Source organism: Oryctolagus cuniculus, chromosome 5 (genome assembly GCF_051225735.1).
Source record: "Oryctolagus cuniculus isolate XC-2025 breed Fujian yellow rabbit chromosome 5, ASM5122573v1, whole genome shotgun sequence".
In the NCBI taxonomy this organism is placed as follows: Eukaryota; Metazoa; Chordata; class Mammalia; order Lagomorpha; family Leporidae; genus Oryctolagus; species Oryctolagus cuniculus.
The window spans coordinates 95,595,936-95,616,312 of record NC_142871.1 but is presented as its reverse complement, the minus strand read 5'-3'; the positions used below and the strand labels follow the sequence as shown (position 1 = coordinate 95,616,312).

General features: G+C 39.4%; 1 pseudogene; it reads left to right on the top strand.

Moving 5' to 3' along the window:
• Nucleotides 1-338: 338 nt before the first annotated feature.
• Nucleotides 339-746, top strand: LOC127493256 (ubiquitin-conjugating enzyme E2 L3 pseudogene; annotated as a pseudogene).
• The last annotated feature ends 19,631 nt before the right edge of the window (nucleotides 747-20,377 follow it).

The following is a 20,377-nucleotide window of genomic DNA, read 5'->3' as shown; positions in this document are numbered from 1 at the left end:
AAGTGGGAAATTATGGTATGCTGAACATTTTTACATCTGCTTGTTGGTCAATTTGCTTATCTTATTCTGAGAAATGGCTATTCAAGTACTTTCCCAAATTTTCAATTTTTTTTTATTTGTTGTTAATTTGCAGGAGTGCTTTATATATTCTGAATGAAAAACTCTTATCACATATTATTGGGAACCTGATTGAAGGCTTAAGTTGAAGAGCATCATCGATTGTACTCATCTCTGTCTTTTCCTTCCTTCCAATATCATGGCTTCAAGGGCTCTGGCAAAAGTACACACTCAAGAAGGAGTTTGGGCATGCTCAATAGATAGCTGTCTCCAGGTCCAGGATGGCAGCCAGCAGGAGGCTGATAAAGGAACTTGAAGAGATCTGCAAAGGTGGAATTAAAAACTTCCATAGCATCCAGGTTGATGAAACTAATTTATTGATTTGGCAAGGGCTTATTGTTCCTGAGTACCTTCTATGTAATAAGGGGAACTTCAGAATCTAAATCAACTTTCCAGCACATTACCTTTTCAAACCATCAAAGACCACATTTAAGAGATCTAGCAACTGAGCATTGATGAAAAGGAGGCAGCTCTGTCTGCCTGTAATTAGTGCTGAAAACTGGAGGCCAGCATCCAAAACTGACCAAGTAATCTGGTCCCTTAGAGCACTGGCGAATGACTCCCAGCCCGAACACCTGCTTGGGGCTCAGCTAGCTGAAGAATTCTCTAAGGACCATAAAATTCTGTAAGAAGGATGAAGTTTACAAAGAAATATGGAAATAAGTGAACTGTGGGCTAAAATCTACCACAAATGGTTCCAGCAAGTGTGAGCAGAGACCCTGCCAGTGCACCTAGACACCCTGCAAAGCAGGACCCTGGAAAATTTATACCTGCCACTGCCTGGCATTCACTCATGGCAGTTACTAACTTTCTAAAGTTTTCTTAATCAAAAGTGGTGTAGGTAACCTGTAAAGAAAGCTTTAAAAATTTCAGCTGTTCTTTAACAAAAAAGAGTGAGATTGCTGGATGCAATGAAGTTCAGTTATTGCTTTTCATGGAATAGAGGCATAGTGAGTGATATATGGGGTAGGATTTAATAGAATATTCAAAGGGTGTGCAGTTTGGGAGCAGGACTTGAATGCCCATTTTTGCCTTTTTTCTAGAACTCAAAAGTGTATTGCTTCAGGTGACTGATAAAAGTAGGTGTATCAACCATGGTGATTGTATTATAATAACAGTATAATGATCTAAAAATCATTACTGGGATGCAGTTGGCAGTCATTTCAGCTACTTTTGGCTGGCATCATTCTGAGCAGTAATTTCAAGGGTTCTGCAATTTTCCACTGCATAGAAAGAGGCAACTGGGCAGTGTATAAAGGACTAGTAACCTCAGCTCCTCCTTGGCAGCTGTAAATGTACCACAAGGAAAGCATATTTGGAGTCTGTTTAGGTATTGGCTCTGTCTTTTCTGTAGTCTTAATGCTCCAGACAAGTTCCACCTTTGGAACCCAGATGCTGAGGGGTAATACCTGGGCTTCCATGATATGGGTAAGGTCTTCTGTGGCATATGTTGCCTTTCTGGAAGGTGGCTGGAATCATAACTGTGATACTACAAGAAGTTGGCAGTGGTAGGATTACAAATGGCATCCCCAGATGCTTCAGGGTCATCCCTAAAACATGAAAATGGCTACTTATATGGCAAAATCCTTCGTGATATTGTCAAGTGAAAATTCTAGAGATCAATAGATCATCCTGAATTATATGAGTGGGCCCTAAATATTATAATGGGTATCTTTACAATAGAGAGGCAGAGAAGAATTTCCACAGAAAGAGGGGGAGAATGTGATGATGAAAGCATAATTTAGAGCAATGGGGTCACAAGAACTGTTTCCACCCTAAGATGGAAGAGGCAAGGAAAGCGTTCCACTAGAGCCCCCTGAGGGAGTGGGGTCCTACAGTAACATGTATTTCAGAGTTCTGTTCTCCAGAACAGTAAGATAACACATTTCTGTTGTTTTAAGTCAGCAGTTTTGTGGAAATTCAGCATAGCAGCCACAGGAAACTGACTTAGTGATATAAGCACCAATTCCTAGAGGAAGTGAAGGAACACGCCAATGCATCTATCTGGGAAATAGGAATGTCAGACAGAGGAAACCTCATGTCCAACAGCCTTGAGGTAGGGTTGTATGGCTGAAATGATTGAGGAAACATTAAAGCAGCCACTGGATTTGAATGCAGTGACAAGGAGGGCCCAGTCAGAGATAAGATCAGCTAGGTCAGTGGACTTGAGGGCTCAGTGATGTTCATTTTCACGCTCATGAAATGAGAGGTCACTGAAGAGTGTCAAGCACAGGGATAATAAGATCTTACTCTTACTCCAAGCAGCCCAAGATTTCTAACTAAAGGAACCAGAATCACTCTGTCTCTGGTATTGATAATAGACTTAGGGGGCAAAAGACAACAATAGGAAACCAAGTAGGAGGCCATTGATTACATTCAGTAGGCAGCTGATGTTGAGTCTGAATTTATAGGAGAGGCCTAGTTTAGACATAAATATCACTGTGTGTTGTAGCACCAGAAATTTACTTCAAACATTTCAGCAAAAGGGACAGGGTGTTTTATGCCATGTGTTAGTTTTACATCATTCAAGGGGCAGTTAATTTCCTAAGGAGAGGTAACTTTTAATAAAAAAGCATCTATAAAGTATTTTAACTATTATTATCTCAGTTAAATACCAGCATCTTTGAAAATAGATGTTAGAACAAGATTTGCACTGGTAAATTTAGTAGCTTTTTAATGAGCTTAATGGACATGCATATAAATTATATGTGGATTTAATTGTATTCAACATAGACACATTGGTAAACTATGTAAGATTTTCCATCATTGGTTGCATAGGATAATCAAGTCAGGGAAGCTTTTTTTTTTTTCTCTCATTTTTCGGAATTCCATTCAAGGCATGTCTCTAACATAGCTATGGGTTAGAATATTCTGGTTGGCTGTGTCAGATACTAGATTAATTGAATTCACCCTGTAAAAAATTGTGGTGCAAGAAACTCATTGATGTAAGAAGTGTTTATTTCATCACAATAGAGAACTAGAAGTTTAGGCAGCTGACCACAAGAAGCTGTGGGTTTTTGTATCTGCTTATTTTTAAGTTATGACTTAAATGTGGCAGTCTATGTGGTAGAATTTAGTATGAGATTTGCTTTAGTTTATAACCTGTTAGTGTGACTGTGATTGTGAGAGAGCAGAAATCCATCATCTTTCTCAGTCACAACTGAGGTTCAGGAGAGTATTTATCTTTGTTTCATAGCAAAAGTTACTGTGCTAAAAAGATACAAACCATGTTGGAATGAAAGGGGTCTACTTACTTCAGTTCAAACACCTAGTTTCAGAAAGTATTTTCTTTCCTTTTGTTCCCTCTATGTTAACTCACATATTATCTACTCTTTATCAAAGGGCCATCTAAGTAATTATTTCTGAAGCATATTTGGTGTGAATCTTAAAAAAAGGTAGGTATCTTCTTACTAGAAATCATTCTTTATTCAAAATATTAGCACATGCGTAAACATTCCTTATCTTATACATGAAATAATAATGCTCTAGAGAGGATAAATAGCCTCAAAAGTGAAAAAAAATCATTTTTTGGAGGAAATGTGGTCCAGAATTTATACTGTATCATAAAATAAATACAGAATATTCACTACCATATTCTAAAAATGAATAATAGTAGTAGTAATAAAAATGTAATAATAAAAATAACAATTCCCCATTCAGATACATGGAACCATTTTGAATACTCTCAGGTCTCACAAAATGTAAGTTCTAGTCATTTCTGTCTTTCTTGCTTCACATATTTGGATCTGAGATAAGGAAACATGGGTAGGAGAAGTTGGAGAGGTATTCTCTGTGCTGTATTCTAGCACAATAAATTCTACTAGTTATTCTTTTTTGTTGTTTTTTGACAGGCAGAGTGGACAGTGAGAGAGAGAGACAAAGAGAAAGGTCTTCCTTTTGCCGTTGGTTCACCCTCCTATGGCCACTGCGGCTGGTGCGCTGCGGCCAGCGCACCGCGCTGATCTGAAGCCAGGAGCCAGGTGCTTCTCCTGGTCTCCCATGCGGGTGCAGGGCCCAAGCACTTGGGCCATCCTCCACTGCACTCCCTGGCCACAGCAGAGAGCTGGCCTGGAAGAGGGGCAACCGGGACAGAATCCGGCGCCCCGACCGGGACTAGAACCCGGTGCGCAGGCACCGCAGGTGGAGGATTAGCCTATTGAGCCGTGGCGCCGGCTCTACTAGTTATTCTTAGCTCTTGCTTGTGTTAGGGGATGTCTTTCAAATTCTAGGTTAATGGTTGCATTGTACATTTTAATGATATTTTAGTATGAAATTTTTAAAAATTTTATTTGTGATTTTATTTCAAAAGCAGAGAGACAGAAAAGAGAGATGTTCTGTTCAGTGAACCATTTCCCAAACACTCACCAACAGTCAGAGCTGGGCCTGCCTAAAGTCAGAGCCCAGAATTCAGACTTGGTTTCCCCTGTGCATGTCACAGATGCAGGTAATTGGGTCTTCATCAGCTGTCTCCAAGGTGTGCATCAGCAGGAAGTTGGGTCAGCAGAAGGATAGCCAGGATTTGAGTCAGGAACTCAGATGTGGTATCTGAGGATCCCACGAGGAAACCTAACTGCTGTGCTATATCCCTGCCTCATTTTAGTGACATTTTGAATGATTAATCCTAATAGAAGACACTGTTTGTAGATTATGTATTTGCATATATAAGTTGCTTAATATTTACGTTTACCCTGATAGTAGATCTCATTTTCTATTTGAGGAAGTTTGTATAAAATTGGATAAATACCTTATTGAAGTCAACACAGCCAGGAAGTCATAAACCAGAGTTCTCTCTGAATTATTTATTTGCTGTCTTACAATTTAATTACAGTAAACTGAGAAGTAGAGAAATTATTCAAATTCATTATCCATATATGAAGAAAATGTGCTCTTGGTTAAAAGCAGAATCAGCCTTCAGCTGACTTCTTTGAGTAATTCATTCCTTTGTACCTCTCAGAAGCCCAGTTTATGTTATAGCCATTTATATACTTCTGTTTTTTTCCAACTCAAAGAAGGACCCTGGAAAATCATCTCTTTAATTTCCACTCATGAATAGTTAAGAATGAAATGGCATTTAAATCTCTGATTAGATAGGAAAACCTTTACAATTCACTTCCTTATAAACTTTGTTTTCTTAAGCCTTGCAAACTGAGAAGATCCACTAGATAAATACATTGAGTAAAATAATGCTAATCAAGTTTTTTAAAAATTGATTTTTATTGAACAAAGAAAAGAGTTGACTCTATCAAATTTTATTTCTCTAGAATGTCTATAATTCTAGAGAATTTCTCTAGAAATGTCTATAATTTCCTTAAACAAATTGGTTGCACATGATTTATTTTTCTTTATATGATCCTGAGCAATAGATAAACTGGTTTCTTTTCCTGAAGGCTATCCAGCATAAAAACTAAACAATATTTCATTCATGATGCACAAACATATAGTCTACCATGGTTTCCCACAAAATGCCTTATGAAAGAAACTGAAAATCTCACTCATTTCTTATAATGAAGAATGAGTCTATTGATTTTTTTGAAATTTATATAAATTAGCTTTATTTTGTATGTAGTTTATGAAAAAAGATACAGCAGAAAGAAGGAAGAGAAAAGGTGAAACAAGAAAATGACAAGTATAGAAGACAGATTTGAAAGAAAAATAAACAAATAAAAAAACAAGTAAATATATGGTTATATATGTGTATATATATTTTATACACACAAATATATACTTGTACATATTTGCATATATAAACATATATTTATTTTAAGCTGAAATAATATAGGTTTTCATATTGTATGGTTTTAATAAATATGTATTTGGACATCATTGTATGTTAACATACTTCTGTATGATTGTGGTAGGAAGAATTCTAAACATGTGTGGAACCTCTGAACATGAATGGATGTTACCATGATGATTATTAATGTTTCATGGAAAAAGTGATGGAATTTTTGCAGATGTAATTAAGATCCTAAATCAGCTGATTTTCAGCTAGTGAAAAAGGCGATTATCCAGGTTGGGCCTGACTTAATCAATAAAGTCCTCAAAAATGGCTGTGGATCTTCCGAGGAGAGTTTGTCTTTATGGCTTTGAGGAAGTGAAATGCTGGGTTGTGAGAGAGTCAGTGACAGGTCACATACCAGGAGTGGCAGGCTATCCTGGAATTACAGACAGGAAAGAGGATCTCAGTCTTACCTATAAGAAGTGCTACTGAATTCTGGCAACACTGGCTGCACTTGGTGAAACACCTCAGACTCAAGAAAGGAATGCAGGTTAACTGAATCTTGTTTGCAGTCTTGGGACCCTTAGCAGAGAAATGGCTAAACTGTGTCTGGACTTCCTAATCCTCAAAATGTGTGTCACTTACATGTGTGGTAGCTTGTTACTTAGCAATAAAAACTGAATGCAATGATTTAATTAAAAGTGCTGTGCTCCAGGGACCTGCAAAAAATTAATGGAAAAAATGTATCATGAAAAAGCACTGATTCCAAAAATTGTTTCACATCAAGTAAGATTGCCTTTTAAATACATTTTTCATAGATTTTTTTTTAAAGCTTGTATTCATTTATTTGAGGCAGAGTTACAGAGAGAGAGGGAGAGAGAGAAAGGTCTTCCATCTGCTAGTTCACTCCCTGAATGGCTCCAATGGCCAGAGCTGGGCTGATCAGAAGCCCAGAGCTCAGAGCTTCTTCTGGGTCTCTCATGTGGGTGCAGGGATATTTGGACCATGTTCTAGTACTTTTCCAGGGCATAAGTAGAAAGCCAAATTGGAAGAGGAGCAGCTGGGATACAAACTGACACCCACATGGGATGCCAGAGCTGCAGGCAGAGGCTTAACATACTATGCCACAGCTCTAGTCCACCACAGACTTTTTAAAGTGCTCTCATTTATACCAATGATTCTCTTAAAATCAGAGACACTTTCTAGAATTTAGGCTGATGTACATACCAGTATTTTTCTGAGGCTCTTTGAGTTCTTAAACTCTGGGTTCAGAGGGTAGGGCTTATAAATCCAAATGCCTACTGGGTTATGCTGTGATGTACAGTGTGAAATGAGTGTGGAGTAATCTTAAAGTAACACAACAGGGGCAGCACTTCTCCCATTGCTACTACCACAAGCATGTCATTTGCCTGGTTACAGTTTCTCACAACACTCTTCAGACCAAATGAAACAGCCAGAAACTTTCTAAGGTCTTATAAATTTCATGGACCAGAGATTGAGACCTTGCTCATCAGTTACCAACTCAGGAGAATGATTTACTCATGGATGACTTTTTTTTTTAACATTCTATTTCTCTAGAAATAAAATTTAAAACAGTATAGTTCAAACAACTATGAAATCTGATATACAGATATTTATCAGATCTATCCTGTATATGGTCAATGCCATAGTCAACACGAGGTAAAGATTTGAATATTGCTCTATTCTTCAGAAACTTACAATATACCAGAGGAAGATATATTTAAGATATATTTAAACAGATATATAGCAATAAATAAAATAATAAATAAATAAATAAATAAAAGGTCTTCCAGGACTCTTGCCTTTTGTAGAAGTTTTTTTTTTTTTTATTCTTTATTAGAGAACAATGTATTTTTGTGTAAGGTATTGAAGTAAATCTCATGAGTAAAACAGGGTACTGGGCCATTTCATATAGTGGTTAAATTCAAATGAGTACCAAAATTTTGTAGGTAGACTAAAATTCTAAAATCTATTTATTTCCATTAAAATACTGACCAAGTTATACATGGAAAATTGACTAACATTTGCAAATGCACAGTTGATTAGCTATGATTCTTTTTATAGTTTCAGGATACCTTCCAAATAGCATTGGCAAACTGTGAAGTAATTGCTTTAACTGGAATCACGAAGATAATTTCCTTTGTGGAACTCAATTAGCTATATTTTTTCTATCCCTTCAAATCATTTTTATATTGTTTGGATTCATCCTAAATCAGCTGGCATCTGTGATTTCTGGTACGCAGTCAACCTATTTAATGAACTTACTTTAATTGATTAAATCATGCTGCATGTTTACAGCGGTTTTTGCATGAAGTTACACAGGTTTAGGGAAAGGTCTCACTTATAGAGATGTTATTATATAAGGCAACAAAAATGGGTTTTAATTTTTTTTTTGCTATGAAGTCTGTGAGAATTATTGTCAAGCTACACTTGTTTCTCAGAATTTAATATGTATTATACTGACATGGGTGTAGGACTCAGAGCTGGTACTGCACTTAGTAATGCACGGTTTTCTCTCTTTAGTGTTAGGTAATTTGTTTGATAGAGTCTTTGTTCACATGAGGACTGGATTCAAAATGCCTCTTCTGTTGATTATCCAGTGAATACATTATATATTACTCTTCCATGGGGATATCAGTGCCTTAAAAGGCAAAAGGGCCGGGGCGGCGCCATGGCTCAATAGGCTAATCCTCTGCCTGTGGCGCTGGCACCCCGGGTTCTAGTCCCAGTTGGGGTGCCAGATTCTGTCCCAGTTGCCCCTCTTCCAGTCCAGCTCTCTGCTGTGGCCTGGGAGTGCAGTGGAGGATGGCCCAAGTGCTTGGGCCCCTGCACTCGCATGGGAGACCAGGAAGAAGCACCTGGCTCCTGGCGTTGGATTGGCGCAGCACCAGCTGTAGTAGACATTTGGGGAGTGAACCAATGGAAAAGGAAGACCTTTCTCTCTGTCTCTCACTGTCTAACTCTGCCTGTCAAAAAAATAAAAACAAAAAAAGGCAATAGGGCCACTGTTTTAAAATTGTTTTCAATAGAATCAAGCAATAAGATTCTCTGTTAAGTTAATGGATTCTGCAATTAAAATTTAAATGTATATACAGTATATGCTATTTTATCATTTTTATTTTATTTATTTTGAGTAAGTGGTCCAACTAAATTGCAAGTTATTATTTGAATGTTATTGCAGTGATAAATAATTTTCACACATCCCTTCTTTATAAAATGTCTTCTCAATCATTCTAATTTTTTTAAAGATTTATTTTATTTATTTGAAAGAGAGTTACAGAGAGAGGTAGAGACAGAGAGAGAGGTCTTCCATCCGCTGATTCATTCCCCAGATGGCCGCAATGGCCGGAGCTGTGCCAATCCAAAGCCAGGGGCCAGGAGGTTCTTCTGGGTCTTCCACGTGGGTGCCGGGGCCCAAGTACTTGGGCCATCCTCCACTGCACTCCCGGGCCACAGCAGAGAGGTAGATGGGGACTGGAGCAGCTGAGACTTGAACTGGCACCCAATATGGGATGCGGGCGCTTCAGGCCAGGGTGTTAACCTGCTGCGCCACAGTGCTGGCCCCCTAAACCATTTATAATTAACTCCCAATAGATTGAATTCATCCTCTTTTATTTCCCCATTCTAGCTATTGTCAACAATGATAAGAAAAATGTGAAAAAGTACCATAAGATGAAGAGAAAGAGAATAAGATAAATGCAAAAACAAACAAACAAAAAAAGCATGAAAGTGGAATAGAAACAATAGTATAAAGGAGGCAGAGTCAAAGATAATGTAAGAAAATAAAGAAAGATAGAAACAGGAATTATAACACGTCATTATCCACAGAGTCACAGCCCCTAAGGATACCTTACTTCTGTGTTTTGGCTTCTCTTCCTCTGAGTGTTATGAATAAAAATTACTTTCTATCCAGGTGGTTAGATAGTCTTACATTCTAAGCCATGACTTAGCACATGAATAAAACTTTTAAGTTAGATTTTGAAGAAGTTGTTCACTACAGTTTAGATACTCAGAGATGTCTAAGGTGGTACCATCGGCTTTACTACTTTAAATGCTATTCTTGTGCCAGAGGCTCTAGTATACTGCTGTCTCTGAAGACAACTTGAAGATCCTCTTGAGGTTCCTTTATTCCCTGACACTAAACTCTCGGAACATGGAGAATTAGTTTTGACTATACAATACCACACCTGTTCATTAACGCCTCCTGGAGAAATGTTAAAAATTCAGGCATGTGAATTTCTTATCCCAAATCAAGTAAACCTCAGAATTTCTAAAGATGAATTTGTACTATCAGTGATGCTTTTGTTGTTGGTGGTGATTTTTACAAATTTTCCAAGTGATTTTCCTGTATTCATCAAGGATTAAAGTTCAGTTATCTAGGGTATCTTCTGTCCATTTACTTGTAGTTTTTTCAGTAACACATGGCTCAGAAAGATTACAACTCCTTTTGCCCAAAAACTACAACCTTAGAGAAGGTCCCTGATCAAAACTCACATGATACAGACCTTTATGACTCTATCAAATATTTGGGAATTATTTACCTGAATTATGTTTTTCAGACAATTTGCTGATGGTGACAGTTGAAATCGTGAGAATGAGGTGGAAGAGGTAAAATGAAAATGAATATTGATTAGTAGTTGCACAAAAAATGACAAGGTGTAGCCATGGGCCATTTCTGTTCTCAATTTGTTACTGTACACATTTTCCAAAATTTTTATTCTTCACTGGAAATTGTGGTACAGGGTCCAAGATAGCCTATCAAAGAAATATACCATTTACTACTGCATTTTGGATACTTCCTACAAGCTTATTCATGGGTACTGTGCATTCCAATGGAAGGTTTCTATTAACATGAAAATGTGCTGTTACTTTCCTTATCTTAAAACAGAGAAAAACTGATTCTTGATCCCACATCATCTACTTCAGGTGACCCTACCATTTCCCTATAGAAAAAAGTTGTTTTAAAAATGTATTTTGTATGATTTCTCTTATTCTTTGTCTATTTTTTCCTGAACCGACTCATCTTCTCATAACTCCATTGTCCTGTAGTGGTCACTGATCTTGCAGTGTTGAGTCTGAAGATTCACATCACCTCACTTGTCACCCTTTTCAGTCTTCTTTGCATATTCCTTCTCTGTGTTGCACCCTCTGAAAGTAAATGGCTAGCAAGACCCTCCTTTGTTATTCTCCTGATGCTCTCATTCAGCCTCATATATTCCCCTTGACTCCTTGATCTTCTCAGTGACATCAGTCCTGGTCCCCCTTCAAAGCTTTACATTTGCTATTCCCTCTGCATGGAATGCTCCTTCAGGGACAGCTCCAAAGGTCAGTCCTACTGAGATCAACTTTCCAGGGAAATCTTTCCTGAAAATCCTATTGAAAGCAGCAAACCTCTTCTTTTCCTCAGGGTCCCTTCTCTACCTCTAAGTTTTATTTTTCTCTGCAGTAATTATGATCATTTTTATATATAGGTATCTTATATAACATCTTTTCTGTCTCCCTCAATTAGAATGTAGGCTCCATATGGACATGCATCTTATGGGATCATTCGAACTGTATACCTCATACTATGTGTGAGAACACTGGGCCTGAACTCCCAGGCCTAATGTGACTGGCATAATGTAAAGTCTAGTGGAATGTTTATCGCTCTGGAAAGCCCACATCTCAGGACTTTACAAACTGCTAAGGCAATACATCCTAAGAACCTTTCTGCACTCCCCTACCTAGCTTATGAGGGTCCATATGGCTCTCTGCACCTTCCCCAAAAAGCAGCTTGAGAAGGGACTCTGCCTGTGCTCAAAGGGAATGAAGCCTGGTTTCAACCCCCCTGCCCTCTGTCTGGGTAGGGTCAGCCCCACTCTGTACCCCTCCCACCTCTTATGTCTTCCCTAAAATAAAGACTTCTCTAAGTAGCCTTCTCCTCTCCTTTGTACACTAAAATCCTAAAATGTAACACAATGGTGCTGAAACACGGGATGAAGGCAGACCCCAGGCAACTAGTCCACGCTGACTTCCCTCCTTTGCTGTCATTGCTGGCTAAGTGCCTCTCTCCTCGAGTACCCTCCTTGGAGTGACTTGGCTGGGCTCAGGAGACACCACTCTGGAACTGCCTGGGTGAGATGAGAATTGCCTTGGCCTCTCCTCCTCACTCCCAGATTTCTCTTTCTCAGTTCTCTGCAGGCTCACAGCCAGTGTCCTTCTGTCCGATCTCTCCTCTACATGCAACGCTGGACCTGATTTTCAGTCTGTTGGACTGGAAAGGACTCCTAGTTTTCATAAGATTGGTAAAGAAACTTAATTTCTACAATATTCAAGTAACTACAGGTTAAAATTCAGCATGTTCTTTTTTCATTTTTTAAAGTTTTCTGTAAGGTATACAGGCTTAATCTATTTCATACATAAGATTTAGGAACATACCAATACTTCTTGCCGTTTCTTCCCTCCCATTCCTCCTCAGCCTCCCCCCCCACACGCCCCTCATTAATTTTTACAAAGATCTATTTTCAGCTTGCTTTATACTCGTAAGGTTAACCCTACACTAAGTAAAGAGTTCAACAAATAGTATGAAGAAAAAAACACTGTTCCTCAACAGTAGAGATGAGAGCTGTAAACAATTATTGAATCTCAAAATGTCCAGATGTCATTCTTTTGATTTAGAGGCCCTGAGAATTGCTTTAGGATGTGAATTAAAGGAACCAAGAATTAAAAAAAAATGAAGTAGTGGAGGAAGCTATAAGCATGACAGTGTATTCTTGCTGATGGAATGCTAAAAAAATGTTTTGATAGCCTTTTTTGATAGAAAGGAACTGAAGGAATAAGCATATTGCAGAAGGCTTCTGGAAGTTGAAGGCAGTGTGAGATTAGTTTGGATGTGATTAGAAGGAAATTATCTTAAAAGCTAGCTCTTCTAAATGCAGCAGGATCACCTGACTCTGTACCTCATTGTATCTGATGTATTCAACCGTCCTGAGTGATGGGCTGGCTCCTTGTGCCGCCATCACAAGCTAACCCTTTTCGATCAAGGTTTTTCTGTGTCTTGTAACTGACCTAAGGGACAAATTTTATGTAGCTCAAAAGGGTTTCATGTGTTTCTTGTTGCCTTTATTGAGTATAATTTCTATAAAATCTGGGTCAAAGGAGTTAACTTTATCAGTCTCAACTCTGATTAGATCTGGTCCACACATTTGGTTAAAATGCTCAGATTTAACTTTTCATGTGACAAAATGGTTTATAAAATAATGACAAATGTATGTTATGCTTGTATAAAATTCTTATGTTTTATGCACAGGGATTAATCACTGTTAATAGGATGCAGTTACAGAGCAGATCCATCCCCCATTGCAATATACAATGCAAAGGTGTTCCTAGACGTTGTGTTGGTTGCATGGCAGTAAAGACTAATGGGTCATTCTGTCTCTCATCTCCTGCTTCTGACTCTGGCCAGGTCAGCACTGGGACAGGGAGCTAGCTAATTCTTCCCAATCACAGTTTTATACTTGCTCACAACCCTGTCCCATTCTGTCTTGGACAGCCAAAGCCAGTAAAGAAAAAAATAAAGTTACAAAGAAACTTTTTGTCTTATCTAAAACTGCAACCACTTTTTTTCTTAGAAAATTAGCCTTCTGCCTCCAACATAACATCCATTGCCCTAATAATTAGATAGATAATACAGAGTGATTAACATGCTTGATCCTATCTGAAAGGACTAATAGCTGTTTTATGTGGTGATCTGTCATCAAGGAGACCTAACTAGACCAGTCAGCTCCCCAAATGGCACCTATTTTTGATACAAAAACCCAGGGCATTAAACAGCTGCCACAACAGAGGCTGGCTTCCAAGGAAGCCCTACCAACTCTGTCATAAACCTAGCCACTGGCAGTGAGACTGCCCTGAGAGTTGAAGGACAGCTGGATCAGAAACACAAAGCCTGTCAGCCCTTTGCTGACAAAGCTCTTCATCAGCCTGGCATCACATCGAGGGGACAGCCCAGGGTCTTTGTTGGCATTACAGGTAGGACTATAAATTTCTGCATCCTCCTATTACCAGCTAGGTAGATATTAGCCTTTGTGTGCAAAAATGGCTGAAGGAAAACTTGGAATTCTGTGTGGCTTAAGGATCAAAAGTCTTGCCCTTTTTCATAACCTCTCAAGATGAATTCTAGCCCTCTCCCTGGTGGCAGCCTAAGACAAATTTCCCCTACCCAGTACCAAAGGGGCTATTAGGACCAACAATGGCAAATCTTGTCCCACAACCTTGTTTGGTGACTCTCAATTTTCTCCCTTGGGCAGTTTAGGGAAAACTTTCCCCAACCTATATGAAGGGGCTATTGAGTCCATTGTAAACTTCTGGGAGAAATTTCAGGAATTTGACACCCAGGAAACCCTCCACCCAGCAATTTCCCACACAGGGAGTGGAAAGAAAAATGCAGGGCTCACTGACCCTCCTGAAAAACATCTCTTAAGGATCTCTCCCCATTAAACCTCAATTCAAAGCCACTCCCATCCAGTTGAAGTAGGTCTCATTGAGTCACTTCAGCTTCTACAGCTATTAAGCTGTCAGGCTTTCCCACCTGGATTCATTTCTCCAGGTCAAAACTCACCCTGACCCAGGAAGATGAGATGACTGGACTAAGGCCCTGAAGAGGTGGCTATTACACACCTTGGTACCCCCACATCTCTTTGCTTCACTGCTATTCCAGAAGAAATGGAAGAGATGACTGATCACAAAACCATGAGAGCACCCCCTCACCTACCATGTCTGGTCTTGGACAGTTCCATGATCTTGTCCTAACCATTCTCAAAGCTGCTACTTCATTATCCAATCCAAATTTAACTTTTCACTTTCCTATGGGACTGTTTCCTCCAGGGTGGTTTGATTGAATGTGTTCCTGAGTGCCTTTGCCCCTGGTTAGGATGTTCTCCTTATTTGGGGCCCTAAAACCCGAAGGTGTTTCTCCAGTCCATTGCCTACCTCCCTCCTGTCCAGTCCCCATGCAATATTTTCTTGCTTCACATTGTGGTGGAATGAAAAGGCCATGCCAAATAGCTGCTGGCAACTGAAACTGCCTGGCAACAGGCTGTGATTGGTTAGGGAATAAACCACCCCTCAACCGGATTGGCTGCCTCGGCTAAATAAGCTGCTGTACCAACTGAAATAAATGAGTCTGCAGGCTGCTCGCCTCTGGCCTGCTTTCACCCAACTCCTGGGGTCTGTGTGGTGACTCCGCGCCTCTTTCCCCCACCACGCTCCTCCTCTCAGAACAAATCAACTGCAACATCACATCACTTAGAATGAATACTCAATCTTACCTTCTCACTTTTAAATAACACAAACACTAATCTCACAAAGGATTGCTGGCTGTGTCTCTCTCTGTCCTCCTCTGCTTACACTGCAGTCCCTGTCCCACAGCAGCCTGGATTAACAACATGGCATATCTTTTGCTAAGACAGAAAAGGGAGCAGCATTTAAAGATGGAGTAAAAAGGTGTTTTTTTTTTTTTTTTTTTTTTTTTTCAAAAAATATCCTACAACCCAAGCAGACCAGGCAATCAGGCTTTTCAAGGACTATATGTCATGTTATCAAAAAATTCTCTTATCTCAAAAACTCTGTTCTTGGCCCACTTAGTAGGAACACACCACTCCTAACCAAGGCCCTTTATGCATTGCAAGGCTCCATCCCAAGGAAACATGACTCTGGGAGCTATCCCTCCTGAGCTATGTGGAATAATGATCAAGATTACTGGTCCTTCAAATCAGCAGGCTCACTGGCATAATTACTATATCTCCCCCCAAGACTAGTGGCAAATTCATATAACCTGTCTTGTTTTCGGGCTTTCTAACACTTCCTGTGCCTGACTCTGTGCCTAACTCCCAGTTCTGTGCAGGCTGTCATATAAATCATCAGGAGCAACCCAAATTAACCAAAACGATCCCTTACAACCTCTCACAGATGCCGCACTGGCAGGAGCAACTGACATTTGGGAGAAAGAGCAAAAGACGAATATTGTTTTCATGTGAATCAAGCTGGCCTTGTTTGAGATGCTGCTTGCAAGCTGACTGAGCACCAAGAATTCAACACTGGACGTTTGACTCTTGAAACAGCTGGTTCCAAAAGCCTCTGGCTACCTTGACTTGTATCCCTTCACATCTCTCATAATATGTTTTTTTCTTCTTGTTTATCTAGGGCCCTGCACCCTTCAGCTATTGCAATGGTTCATTCACTCAGTGATTCAGAACATACTCAGACCAACGTCAAAAATGTCCTGCTAAAAGGCACTCAATTCCAGATACCACGCCAGTGATGGGGGCACTGGGAGAGAGAAACCACTCCGCTAACTATGGCCCCTCGCAGCAGGAAACAGCCATGGAGTCTGTCAGGGTCCCCAGTCCTGTTTCTTCCTCCCCCATGGTTCTTATCTATGTAACATAAAAAGATTATTTTTCTTTCCTTTCAAATATGTATTTTTTCGTTGCTGAATTCTAACAACTTATTTAACTTTTATTTAATAAATATAAATTTCAAAAGTACAACTTTTTGATTATAGCAGCTTTTTCCCCCCATAACCTCCCTCCCACCCACAACCAACACACATCCCACTCCCTCTCCCATCCCATTCACATCAAGATTCATTTTCAATTATCTTTATATACAGAAGATCAGTATAGTATTTACTAAGTAAAAATTTCAACAGTTTGCACCCACACAGAAACACAAAGTGTAAAGTGCTGTTCGAGTACTAGTTATACTGTTAATTCACACAGTACAACACATTAAGGACAGAGATCCTACATGGGGAGTAAGTGCACAGTGACTCCTGTTGTTGATTTAACAAATTGACACTCTTATTTATGACGTCAGTAATCACCTGAGGCACTTGTCATGAGCTACCCAGGCTATGGAAGCCTTTTGAGTTCACTGACTCTGATCTTATTTAGACAAGGCCATAGTCAAAGTGGAAGTTGTCTCCTCCCTTCAGAGAAAGGTACCTCCTTCTTTGATGGCCCCTTCTTTCTGCTGGGTTTTCACTAACAGAGATCTTTCTTTTAGGTCAATTTTTTTTTTTTTTTTGCCACAGTGTCTTGGCTTTCCATTTCTGAAATACTCTCATGGGCTTTTTAGCCAGATCCAAATGCCTTAAGTGCTGATTCTGAGGCCAGAGTGCTGTTTAGGACATCTGCCATTCTATGAGTCTGCTGTGTATCCTGTTTCCCATGTTGGATTGTTCTCTCCTTTTTAATTCTATTAGTTACTATTAGCAGACACTACTCTTGTTTATGTGATCCCTTTGACATTTAGTCCTATCATTATGATCATTTATGAAATGAAACTGATCACTTTGACTAGTGAGATGGCATTGGTACATGCCACCTTGATGGGATTAAATTGGAATCCCCTGGAACATTTCTAACTCTACTATTAGGGGTAAGTCCGAGTGAACATGTGCCAAACTCATATATGTATTAAAATGAAGGATTTGTGAGAACATTGAATGTGAACCCCCAGGCCTGATGAAACTGGCACAGGAAGATACTATAAAAACTGGTGGAATATTTATTGCTCTGGAAAGCCCACACTTGGGGACATTCCAAATTGCTGAGACAGTGCACTGTAGGAGCCTTTCTGCATGTCCCCATCCACCTTAGCAGAGTGTGTGGCTCTGCACCTCCCCAAACAAGTAGCTTAAGAAGGGAATCTGCCTGCTGCACAAAAGGAATCAAGTTTACTTTCAAACCCCTGCCCTCTGGGTAGGTTCAATCCCCACTCTCTGCTCTGCCCACTGGCCCTCATTCTGTCCTCTAAAATAAAGTCTTCACTAGTTTAACAAGTACCACCTCTCCTTCAAACTCTAACATCCTAAAACCTAGCACTATGGACATTGCCTAACATTTTTACAGTGATCTTTGTTAATTGAATACATGACTAATATAGCATAATCATTAGATTCCTAGCACAGGAATTATCAGCACTCAATTACTGAAGATCTCTTATATTGATCTTCAAGTCAGAATTCTTAATGAAATGAAACATGAAGAATTTCTAGGAGTATACTATTTTTTTAAGTCAGTCTACCTACAGGCATTCCACAGAGTATCCATGTTGTCGTCATACTGTGTTCGTAGTTACAAAAAAGTGTCAGAGGTTACATGGAAATATGCCACATAAAGTTTTAAAAAGAGAGCATGTTATGTCTTTTGAAATCCATAACTATCATTTCCTGCTGTGCTTAATTTCAGGACAAGAGCTATAATTAAACTTTAAAAAGTGTGCTTTTTATCTGGAGATCACATTGTAATATTTAGTTAGTGTGTGTATGTGTGTGTGTGTGAGAGACAGAGAGAGAGAGAGAGAGAGAGAGAGTTCTAAAACCTTTTCATTAAGTCATACTCAGATTTGGTTTCTTATAATTTCTACATTGTTTTCTGCTGTCATGTGAGAGAAAAATTTTTGAAATGCTATTTCCATGTATATTCCAAAAATAAATAGAACTTCTGGAGATATATATTAAGGTTTTCTGACATTTTGACACAGAGGGCTAATATAATTTTGTATAAATATATAATGTATAATATATGCAGTTATAATATGACTTCCAGGGAAAGCAGGAATACTTAGGAGCAAGTTGGTCAACATTTATTTGCCAGGTGTAAGAAAAACTTTTTTGATACTGCTGTTATCAGCATGTTCTCTGGTTATTTAATGCAGGCAAGGCCATATTTAGGTCATAGGGATAGTTTTATCTTGTGTGGACAGTATAGCGGAGACATTATACCTTAATGTGTAAACTCATGTCACATATTATTGCATTCTTGGGAGCTGGTAAGAGGTGGCAAAGTTGAAAGATGACTTTCATTACAACTCCTATCAGCTACTTCAATCATATAGAGAAGGTATCACTTTCTTAAGGAACTTCTAATATTTTTATAAACAATCTCTGAGTGATGAATCTGAAGAAATTAATCTGGTCATTTTTGGTAACTTGTACTCCCATGAATTAGCAAAATATTGTGTAAAACATTGTCAACTTCCCAAATTCACTTATTAAGGAGGAAGAAAATGAAGCAGTTGACATTATTTTGTTACACACTATATATCTATAATGAAGAACAATCAGTACGAAAATTAATGACATGCCTAGCTTTCCACTTTCATATTTATGAAGTATGAGAGCAGCGTTATGCAGCTAGAAGCCAGGAGCCAGGAGCTTCTTCAGGTTCTCCCCAGTGGGTGCAGGGGCCCAAGCACTTGGGCCATCTTCTATGCTTTCCCAGGCAGAGAGCTGGATTGGCAGAGGAGCAACTGGGACTCAAACCAGCGCCCATATGGGATGCCAGATCTTCAGGCCAGGGCTTTAACTCACTCTGCCACAGCGCTGCCCCCTCCCCCCTTTTTTTCTTTTTAAGCTTTTATACTTGCAACCACAAAGCAAACATAGTAGAATAATTTAATTTTTTATCATATTGATCTTCTAAATCTTTGACAACAACTTTTATCAGTGTGTGTTCTTTCTGTTGCCTGGCTGTATTTATTTTGGGTTGATAAAAGTACGTTAAAAGCATCTGAAAGTCATTTACTTCTCATTTAAAGGTTAATAAGATGGAACTTTAATTGAAACTTATTTTCTTAATGAAACTATGATTTTAATATTAAGATTATTCTAAGGCACGTTTGGATACTCGGAGCATCGCTTTGTCCTCCATTCTTCTTGTCTTCTTCCATTCCTTTCTGCCTTCTCTCTCCCTAACTTCCTTTCTTCCTTCTATCCTAGCTAAAACTAAAGTAGTTAAATTATTCTCTTGTCAAAGTCCAAGCTCTAAATACCCTCTTTTTAGGAGGTGTGACCTGTGTATTCCAATAATATATATATATATATCTTAATATTATTCTCTAGCTGTATTTCATTTATTTGTTTATATGTATTTATTTATTTTTTTAAAGATTTAAAAGGCAGAGTTACAGAGAGAGGAAGATAATGTGTGAGAGATCTTTCATCCAGTAGTTCACTCCCTAAATGGCCGCAATGGCCGGAACTGGACCAATCTGATGCCAGGCGCCAAGAGCTTCTTCCCGTCTCCCGCGTGGGTGTAGGGGCTCAAGGACTTGGGCCGTTTTCTGCTGCTCTCCCAGGCACCTGAGCAGGGAGCTGGATTGAAAGTGGAGCCCCTAGTTCTTCAACTGGTGCCTCTAGGGATGCCAGCACTGAAGATGGCATCAGAGGATATTGCTCAGAGCATATTGCATGTGTGGTATGACTGGAAAAGGGGAATTGAAGGTAATACCTCTCTCCTCCTTCCTTATTTCCTTCCTCTCTATTTCCCTCCTCCCCTCCCCTTCTTATCTCTCCACCCTCTCCCCTCCCCTTCCCTCCCCTCTCCTCCCCTCCCCTCCTCTCCTTTCCTCTCCTCTCTCCTCCTCTCCCCTCCTTCTCTCCTCTCCCCTCCTTCTCTCCTCTCCCCTCCTCTCCTCTCCTCTCCTCTCCTCTCCTCTCCTCTCCTCTCCTCTCCTCTCCTTTCCTCCCTTCAA